Source organism: Orycteropus afer, unplaced genomic scaffold (genome assembly GCF_000298275.1).
Source record: "Orycteropus afer afer isolate SDZICR_OR568_19922 unplaced genomic scaffold, OryAfe1.0 scaffold00046, whole genome shotgun sequence".
In the NCBI taxonomy this organism is placed as follows: domain Eukaryota; kingdom Metazoa; phylum Chordata; class Mammalia; order Tubulidentata; family Orycteropodidae; genus Orycteropus; species Orycteropus afer.
The window spans coordinates 10,168,130-10,179,126 of NW_006921633.1; positions in this window are offsets into that span (position 1 = coordinate 10,168,130).

The window sequence follows — 10,997 nt, forward strand, 5'->3', positions numbered from 1 at the left end:
AAAATATCTGTTGTAAATGCATGGTTCAGTTGACTACAGCCTGGTTAAGGCAGAATTATTTTCCAAGTATGAGCAGGCAGAAAACTACGACTTAAATCTTCAAGGAAGGCTCTTCTCTCCATTCAAAACTCAAGACTCACCAAAGGCATCGTCAATCAGCAACTGGTTTTAAAATTCTCTTAAAAATGTTTTACTAGTTCACTTTACTTGGCATTTTTATCACTATTTATATCTGTAAAGTAGTGATATAATTAGTAAAGCTATTAATGTTTCTTATGCTTAGTATTACAAATGCTACAAATCTCTATACATCTAGCTTATAGCAAAATAAATAATGATGATAACACTGTCAAGCATGGATATAATTGCTAGACTTCTTTGTGTAAACCAAGCAAAGTATCAGTCCTGTTGAACAGCTTAATCTGGGCCACTTAGCCACCCTTCCTTTGAACCATTCATAGAGCCCAAAAGGAACCATTGAGTGAAAGAACTCCATCATTCCTCTTAATTTTCACAGCAAAGGATAGTGCCAGAGGCCCAAGCCTTCTGGCTGGTCCTCAAAATATTGCTTCCACAGAAAAAATTCCCTGCCCTTTTATTAGGGCAAAAAATATATAATGCAATTCTACATCTCCTCTATTGCTCAAATTAAAGTGGTTGAAGCCTTGACCACTCAGTTATGGATATTGGACCCCCAGTGATCTATTAAAATTTTCCACTCCCTAGTGCCAAGATACACGGTGGCTGCGACAATGGGCTCAAGTATAGCAAGGATCATAGAGCTGGCATGGGATCGGGCTGTATTTCGTTCTGCTGTGCATGGGGTCGCTATGAGTCGGAAATGACTCGACGGCACCTAACAACAACAACATTGCCAAGATGAAGGATTTGTTGTAACCAACATAGGACCCTACTTTTAACAGAGATTCCCTTAAACAAAATCCACAATTTCGAGGACAGGATCCTTTTCTCAAGGTAATGAAAACTCTATTTTGCTCACTATCTGGTTTATACCTAACTAAACCAAACCCAGTGCCAGTCACATCAATTCTGACTTGCAACAATACTGTAAGGATAGAGTAGAACTGTCCTGTAAGAGATTTTCAGAGCTATACATCTTTATGGAAGCAGACTCTCAAATTGTCCTTTTTCGGAGAATCTGGTGGGTTCAAACCATGACAATTTGGTTAGCAGCTGAGTACTTTAACAACTATACCACCAGGGATCTTAAGTACACTCTCATACCTACCTACAAAAGGAGGTCTAGTGGTGAATTGGTTAATTGCTCAGCTGTTAACCAAAAGGTCGCAGGTTCAAACTCACCAGCCATCTGCAGGAGAAAAATGTGTCAGTCTGCTTCCATAAAGATTTGTTGTTGTTATGTGCCTTGGAGTCAGACCCGACTCATAGTGACCCCTCCTTGGGTTTCCAAGGCAGTATCATATGGAAGTAGATTGCCCCATCTTCCTTCCAAGGAGTGGCTGATGGGTTTGAACACCAGCCTTCTGGTTAGCAGTCAAGTACCTTAGGCACTATGCTACTAGAGCTCCCATAAAGACTTAGAGCCTTGAAAACCCTATAGAGCAGTTCAGCCCTGTCCTATAGTGTTGCTACGAGTCAGAACAGACTTGGTGGGAGAGGGTTTGGCTTGGTTTTACCTACCTACAGACAGAAGCAGTGAATGTAATCTTATCTACAAACTCTGCCTAGCATTCCTGTTTTCAATAACCAGAAAGGATTAAAATGAACAGCCCTGTGCACTGGTCCTGAGTAATGGGCCTTCAAAAGCCAAAGAATTAGACAAATATATCAGCTATGAGATATAATACCAAAGGCTAGTTCCCCAGTATCAGCATTTTTAACTTTCATTCTAAAGTGACTAGATGATAAGAGGGTACAATTCGTATTTTGAGTTCAGGGTGAGAAGATTTTTTTAATAAAACTGTTTTACTGTATAGCTATATATCATTTCTTACCAAAATGCAAAACAAACAAAGCCCAGATACACTTTTTTTTTTCATTTTTTCTTCCCTCCAAAACATCCACAATGATAGATTTCCATTGTTTTTCTGTTTTGTTTTGTTTTGTTTCGTTTCATTTCTTGAATGAATTTTTCAAGCCAAACTTTTGTCATTGCTGTTGTTGTGATGATGCCAAAAGGTTTCAGGGACTCTTTCATCCTGCAGAAAGTAGCTTTCAGACACAGACAGAGATGGAAGGAAAGTTGTTTGGGTGAATAATGAGAGTCGAGCCAGAGCCTCCCATGGTGGCATGTGTGAGGCCAGATGAATAGGACAGCACTTTGTATGTTCAACAGACAGTCTCTCTTGCTATCCTCCTTGCCCTGTTGTACCAGCCATCTAAAGAGTGGACACACATTACCATTCATTAGCATTTTTGTGGCACTTCATATTTGCAGAGCACCTTACAAATTGTATTTGTTAACTTCACAGCATTGTGTGTGAGATCATCATCAATTCATTCTTCTAGACCAGCCTGTATTCAAGGGGCCACAAGTATATAAGCAAAACTAAGAAGAGTAAAATTACACGGTTTTGGATCAGATTTAACAAGGCATCAAAGAATATTCAGGTGAGGTCCTGTGTTTCTTGATGGCAACTCCAATTGTCCATAGTTTCAATTGCTTGTCTTTTATTTTCTGTCATCTGTGAGTTAAGGTAAACCCTTCTTGGACATCATCATTATTGAACTTATTGCTTGATAACAGGTATCATATTTGTTTTATTGACTTTGTAAAGTTATTTTTCTTCTTACTTTCTTAAAACTGAGTCTTTAATTTCGACATACAGCCAGCCATTTTTAGTATTAGGAGATGGTGAAGAACATGTTTACTTTCCATGATCTTATGAACTTTATAGATGAAATCCCATCTCTGATTTGGTCTTTCTGGAATCACATTGCTTTGTCATTCCTCATATTATTTCTTAAGTTTTCTTCTACTGCACGTTGTTGTTGTTGCTTAGTGCTGTCAAGTCAGTTCTGACTTGCAGCCACCCTATGTGTCATAGAAAGAAACACTGCCCAGTCCTGCACCACCCTCACAATCATTGCCATGGTTGGCCCCATTGTTGCAGTCACTATGTCGATCCATCTCACCGAGAGTGTTCCTCTTTTTCACAAGCTCTCCACTATATCAAACAGAATTTCTTTCTCCAGGGACTAGTCCCTCCTGATCACATGTCCAAAGTATGTAAGATGAAGGCAGACCATCCTCACTTCTAAGGAACATTCTGGCTGTACTTCTTCTAAGACAGATTGGTTCATTCTTCTGGCACTCTGCAGTATATTCAATCTTCTTCATCAACATCGTAATTTAAATACATCATTTCTTCTTTGATCTTCCTTATTTATTGTCTAGTTTTCACATACATATGAGGCTATTAAAAAGACCATGGCTTAGTGCAGGTGCATCTGAGTCCTCAAGGTGACATCTTTGCTTTCAAACACTTTAAAGAGATCTTTTGCAACAGATTTGCCCAATGCAATAAGTCATTTGATTTCTTGATTCCTGCTTCCATGGGCATTGACTGTGGATCCAAGTAAAATGAAATCCTTGACAACATCAATCTTTTCTCCATTTATGATGATGTTGCTTATTGCCAGTTGTGAGAATTTTTGTGTTCTTATTAAGGTGTAATCCCTAGTGAAGATACTATATTGATAATGTGGATGTCAGATTTGGATAATTATATTTTTAAGTCCATCATTACTCCTCCCAGTTTCTAATGACAGGGAAGCAATCCCTAGCAAGTGAAAGAATGATAGTATATTCTAGAATAAAATTAATGGCAGAACCACAGAGAGAGCTCTGGGTGAATCTTTGTGAATTGAAAAAGCTTACCCACCTAAAAAGTAGAGCCCTATTTCTAAAATCTGTCAGATAGATCCTTTACTGATCCCACTCTTTTTCATAAGATGAAGGACACACAATAGGGAAAATTCCAGATACAGATCAGACAGGTATGTTCTTGCAAATTCATGATGTCTTCACAGAGCTGCCACAACCAATAGCAGAAGTATACCCCAACACAATATTCAAAGCAGAAACCCCCAATTAAAGGGTGGGTATAGATTCAGAAAGATTTCCTAAACCACAGCACAGTTTGTTGAATGTCTAGTATGCACATATTTTTAAACTTTTCATTTCAAATAATCTCAGATTTATAAAAAGTTGCAAAAGTGATATAAAGAATTCATATATATTCTCAGCTAGATTAATCAAATATTAGCATCTTATTGTTCTTGTTTTGGTTTTTGTTAGCTGACATCAAGTCAGCCCCAAATTTAAGGTGACGCAATGTTACATAGGGAGCTCTGGTAGTGTAGTGCCTAGGGCACTTGACTGCTAACCAGAAGGCTGGCGGTTCAAACCCACCAGCCACTCCTCAGAAGGAACGTTGGGCAATCTACTTCCGTAGTGATACTGCTTCGGAAACCCAAGGAGAGGTCATTATGAGTCGGGTCCGACTTGATGGCACACAACAACAACAATGACAACAACAAAAGTTACATAATCAAAATCAGGAAATTAGCATTAGAGCTATATTATAATTTATTCCGTAGCTCTTGTTCTAATTTTGCCAACTATCCTATTAACGTCCTTTCTTTTCTTTTGCCCTTAGTCTAGGATCCAATCCAGGTTCATAAATTGCAGTCAACTGTTGGATCTCCTTAGTCCTCTTTAATCTGGAACCTTCCTCAGTGTTCATTTTATCTTTTATGATCTTGATACTTTGAAAATAACAGGTCACTTAAAAAAAAAAAAAAAAACTTCTTCCATTTCCCTGATGCTTCCTCATGATAAAATTCAAATTATGTATCTTTGACAATAATATCACAGAAGTGATATGTCCTTCTTAGTACATCATGTTAGGAAGAACATGGTTTGGATTTGCCTTGTTATTATTGACCTTAACTTTTACCAGTTGATAACAGCAGTATTTGTCAGGCTTCTCCAACGTAAATTTATTATTTTTTCCTTTGAGATTGATATGTATTGTGCAGAGATACTTTGAGACTATATAAACATCTTATTTTTCATCATACTTTCATGTATTAATTTTAGCATCTTTTGATAATTCCTCATATGGCTGCATTTTGCTAAGCAGTTTTCATGTATTATTTAATTTAATACTCATATCCATCCTATGAGGATATGTTATTATTAGCCCATTTTATAGTTGAGGAATTTGAGGGTCAGTATGACTAAGCAACTTGACCCAGGTCTTATAGCTACTAAGTGATAGAAGTAAGGTTTGAACCTAAATCTGATTCTACTACTCTTATAAGTGCGAGGAGAGGCATGCCAGCTTCTAAAGCCATCATTAAATATGACCCCTGCGCTATGCTATTCTCCTACCATGGGTGTATCACTACTTATTAGCAAAGACTACACATAAATGGCACAACTGTTCAAACTCGCAGCTAAGACAAGACATTGGGTGGGGGGCGGATTGCTGTAGATGAAACACAGGGAAGGTATACTCAATTGACTTGAAACTGTCACATTTATGATTTATTTCTTCCTTTTTCTTTCATCCTTCATTTATTTTATCTTTCTTTTTTTTTTTTTTTTATCTTTTGAGTATAACTCTTCAGTCAGCATTCTACAAAGCAAATTAGTAGTTCAACCCTTAAGCAGTTTAACACTTAGATTAATCAAAGACAATAGATTATCTCATAAAGCACAGCTAAACTAGTAGACAAACCCTGAGAAAGAGTTTGAAATAAAAATATAGCACAAAAACCAAAAGCCAAACTCATTGCTATGGAGTTGATTCCTACTCATAGTGACTCCACTGAGTTTCCAAGGCTACAAATCTTTACAGAAGTAGATCACCTCATGTTCCTCCCATGCAACAGCTGGTGGGTTGGAACCTCTGAACTTCTGGTTAGCAGCCACATGCTTTACCCACTAAGCCACCAAAACAAAACAAAAAAATACTAACACATTGCCATCAAGTAGATTCTGACTCATTGCAACTCCTGCTGGGTTCCAAGGCTGTAAATCTTTTATGGAAATAGATTGTTCCACCTTCCTCCCAAGGAGCAGCTGGTGGGTTTGAACAACCAAATTTCTGATTAGCAGCCAAATGTCTTATCCACTACACCACCAGAACTACTTATATTCCACATGGAATTTCTATATAAAATCCATGGAGCAGGTACTTACTGAGGCCCAGTGGATAAACAAAGTCTTAAGAAATATATTGCTCATAGCATGTTTAATTAATATGAAGTTCAGACGAAAAGTCTCCTCTTATTAAATATTTCCAATTTACACCATTTTATTGAGTTCATACTTTCTGTGAGGACAGAGACCACGTTTACCTAATTGATCAGTATATTCCCAAAATATAAAACGATGCTCAACTCATGGTGTTCAATACATATCTCTTGAATTAAATGTTCTGGTTAAAGTAACATGATTCAAAATGTGTTCTAGGAAGAATATGTGGTGATAATAAAGGTGCTGAGTAAACTGGGTAAGCTCTGAGCACCAAGTCATTCAGGTAAATATATTTCTAAAAATGGATGTGCTGGGACCTCACTCTAACTCACTGCTGTTGAGTGGGATCCGACTCGCGGCAACGTTTCCTTGGGTTTCCAAGGTGGTATGTCTACAGAAGTAGATTGCCCAATCTTTCTTCTGAGGAGTGGCTGGTGGGTATGAACCACCAGCCTTCTGGTTAGCAATCAAGTGCCTTAGGCATTTATGCCACCAGACCAGTACCAATAAATACCTCATCCTACTTTTGTTCTTTATGAAGACATAAATCTTGTCTTCAAGACAAAAGGGATGATCAGAGTCATAGATTCTGTTGTTGCTGTTTTGCTCTATTTTGGGTAAAGTTATACTACTTAAGAGCCACCACCACAAACATAGAAACAATACCCTACTTCCCTGAAACATTTCTATCATCACCTATGTTTCCTTATCATACGATAGTAGATTTGATTATAGGTATGATTATCAATTCTTTGGATGGTGGGACACAATTTAGTGACCAGATAGATGAAAGTTAGAACTCTTTGTTACTTAGTTTCAAATGAGAGGAGATTACCATACAGAGGTCACACAGAGGATTTGTACTGGGTACAAGGTAACAACAAGTTGGAATTCTAGGAGAGGGCTTATGTATGGCAAGTGGGCTTAGATTAGTTAGGTTTGAAGACCTTTCTGGGCTTGGGTATTTTGAATAATTCCACAGGCTCTAAGTCATAAGGGCTTCCCCTCATTGTTTGATACCTGGCCTAGGAACAATGCATACTGGCTTAGAATGTGAGAGCCTAATAAGAGAAGTGGTTGCAGAATACTTTTAATCAGATGTTCAGGAAGACCTGACCAGTCTCTAGGCAGGGTCTCAAAACTAAGTCAAGATTATATTTCAAAAGAACTATTATATTCTACTCTGCCAGTTGTTCCCCGTATGTGTCAGAGTAGAACTGTGCTCCATAGGGCTTTTAGAGACTGATTTTTTGGAAGTAGATTGCCAGGTCTTTCTTGCAAGGTACCTCGGGTGGACTTGCAGCTCCAACCTTTTGTTAGCAGCTGAATGTGTTAACCTTTTGGATCTATTATATTTTACCCCTCACTTACATTCCAGTTATACAATAGAACTTAATTCAAACTAACAGAAAAAAAGAAAATGTAAATATTGGCTCACATAACTGGCTTTAGACACAATTAGATACAGAAGTTCAAATAATTTCACTATTTTTTAGCTTTGCTTATCTGTGTTCTCTGTTCAGCTAAAATTAGCTCTCTTCACAGGGAAGCAGGGGAGCTACTAACAGCCCCTCACCCACACTGTGCTAGCTGGACAAGCACAGGGGAAAGAATAAGACTTTCTCTGCCCAGAAAGTCTCAAAGAAGATAATGATTGGCCAAATTAGATCAAAGGCCCATCTTTAAAACAATAAACATAGTCAAAGTGTGGGATATTCTGATTGGCTACCTTACTCACCTGCCAGTTTGTGGCTGGTCAACCCTAGTTGCATCAATTGCATGGAATGGATTTTCCCACAGGAAAAAGATTTTGCTGCCAGAAGAAGTGAATTCATAGACAAAATCATCAACCATCAAAAATACCAGGTGGTCCTTTATCGTCTCCATTTAACATTAACAGAGACTCAAATAGTCTCCTCCCTCCAGCCATCAGCCTCTCCTGACTTGAGGCACAACTGATACTCTCTTCTCTGACCTCCAGTAGTGTTAACTCTCTAGACCTGCCCTGCCCTATGCAGCTCCATAACTAGATGTGTCACTTATAAGATAGATGACAAGCCCTGAAGGCTGAAATCGTATCTTATTGGTCTTATAAGGAGCTCTGGTGGTGTAGTGCCTAAGGCATTTATTTGACTTCTAACTAGAAGGCTGGCGGTTCAAACCCACCAGCCACTCCTCGAAAGGAAGGTTGGGCAATCTACTTCTGTAGTGATACTGCCTCAGAAACCCATGGAGGGGTCGCTATGAGTAGGATCAGACTTGACGGCAGTGAGTTGGGTTTCATTTTGCCATAACCCTGCTTAGACTCTGGCAAGTACACCTAATTCACACTCCACACTGACTACTGAAATTATAAACCAGAAACCTCTGCTCCCATATCAGTTCATCTCAAATCTCCTTGTTGACTATCTATCCAGAATTAGTCCAATCTGGGTTTTTTTCAGAAAACGGGTTCCCAAACTCAAAGCAGTATGGTAGGTGAGAGATCCTTTTCTCTTGTGGGTCACCTCGAAGAAGAGATCTGTATCTCAGAAATGAGATTGATCTAGGCCCTCAAAATTCTTTCTTTCAAAAGTTAGCTAAGACTTTCCAAACTAGAAAGCTTAGAAGAAATCCCAAAGCAGATTTTAGTCCCTGACACTGATAGAAGAGAAACTGCCATGTAAGAAGAACAAAAAAAAAAGAAGAAGAAGAAGAAAATTCTGCAGCCTAATAATATCCACACCAGCTCTACTTCCTGCTACAGCACTTGGCTTCCACTGGCCCAGCGACCTTGTGCTGAGAAACTAGTCACGTGAAGCTGAAGTTATCAAACATCACCTGCCTGGGTGCATCCTTCTGACTTTTGCCTGTATTTCTATTACACAAATGCCACAAATTCTGTCTTTGCAAGATTGAATTGAAGATTGAGCTGCCTGAAAATCCAAAGAGGGGAGCCTCTCCTTCCTCTCTGCTCCAGTTGGAGACCCAGGGCTGGTCTCCAGCACATCCCTAATATGCACATTCCTATGAGCAGATCTGTGGGAGATTTATGTGTAACCAAGTTCTCGTGCCCGCTGGCCTTTTGAATCAAAGGTGGAGTTATAAACCAAAGAAATTTACTGCAAGATTCTAGTGTGTGCTTGTGAAGCTGAAGCATTTCACTCCTTTTTAATAAGGTTAAAAATAGTTACAAGTGGAGCATTGGAATAAGGGCTTGAAAGAGCTCTGTGGTACATCTGTGACTTGGGCCTGGTCTACGTTTTATAGCCCTGCCTATTAAAAAGCCCAGGCCATAGTTGTTCCTACTCTTCATCCTTACCAGGCATACCAACCACACAGCCTGTGATGCCTTGGCATTTTCAGCCCTGGTGTCTACAGCTTACTTCTATGGGAGTCCATTTTAACTACCTGTTGACATGTTCAACATTGAGGACAGCCATGTGAGGTAGAGAAAGCTTTGGCAAAAGTGGACATTACAAGTATATAGAGATCGATATTTATTAGTGGTTACCAGGGGCGAGCAGGAGAGTAGGGCAAAGGAAGACAATGCTTAGGGGACACTGGACTCCCGCTAAGGGTGTTGGAAAACTTTGGGAATAGTTAATAGCGATGATCAAACAACATGATAAGCTTATGTAATGTAACTGAACTGTACATGTGAAGATTCTTGAAATAACAGATGTTTTCTTGCCTGTTGTTTACCACTATTTAAAAAAGAAAGAAGACAACAAAACTTTACATAGGGTCCAACTTTGGAACGGGTGAAAATAAGTCCACTAAAGGGGAAACTTCATATGGCTCCTACCACCACAATTTTGGCCAAAGGAGGAAGAAAGCAAATTAAACTCATAAAGCCTGAGACCATGAAGAAGAAAATGAGTTAAGGGTAATTGGAATTCTAGGAGAGGAAGACCCTTCCTCAATCTCTGGCCTCAATAAGGGTCACAGTCCATCCACCTACTGAGCAACCTTGTGCACTTCTAACTTGAAAGCAGCAGCAAATGCTCCATACCTCCTTCCACAACTGAAATGGTAATGTGATTATAAAACCCCAGATCAAAGGACCAAAAGGATCCTGGCCAAATGCCAGGGAGAGTCATGGCTCCTGATAGAACTCAATCAGGTCCAATCTGGGTCTGAAATAATAAAGCAATTAACTACGAAGTGACAGAAGCTGGATTTCACAGTGAAAGCAGTGCTAACCATCTACTTAGCATCAGAAGAACAAGACCCCTTGCTTCAGCCACCTGCGGTCACCACCCCACCCCCTACTCTATAACTCCCTTCTCTTTGCAACTCATTGAAAAAGAAACATTAAGCCCAGACCTGCACTAACAGGCAGACAGAGGGTGGGGGCAGTGGACAGACTCCTCATTCAGAGACCTCCAGAGGACACTTTGACTTAGCTCAGGAAAAAAAAAAAAAAAAAAAGAGCTTACTAACTACTCAAAACTTTTCAAAACAAGGCTGTGGCTACTTAGTTAATTGGCAAAGATGAAAGGCGAGGATGTGATTAGAAATGGGAGTGTTATCAAAAATGAAGGAGGAAAAACTCCAAGCAAAAATCTTGGGCTTTATCACTAAAGATTCTCAGAAGAAAGAGTGTCCAAATCATGTAATGTCCTATTTTACAGAATGTATCATGGGCATTAAGCAACACATGACTGTATAATAATAGGATTATTTAAATCTAGCAACCTGCTAAAATGTTATTAGTACCTTTGACTTTCAGCATGTTCCTATCATCCTGACAAATTCTTGACAA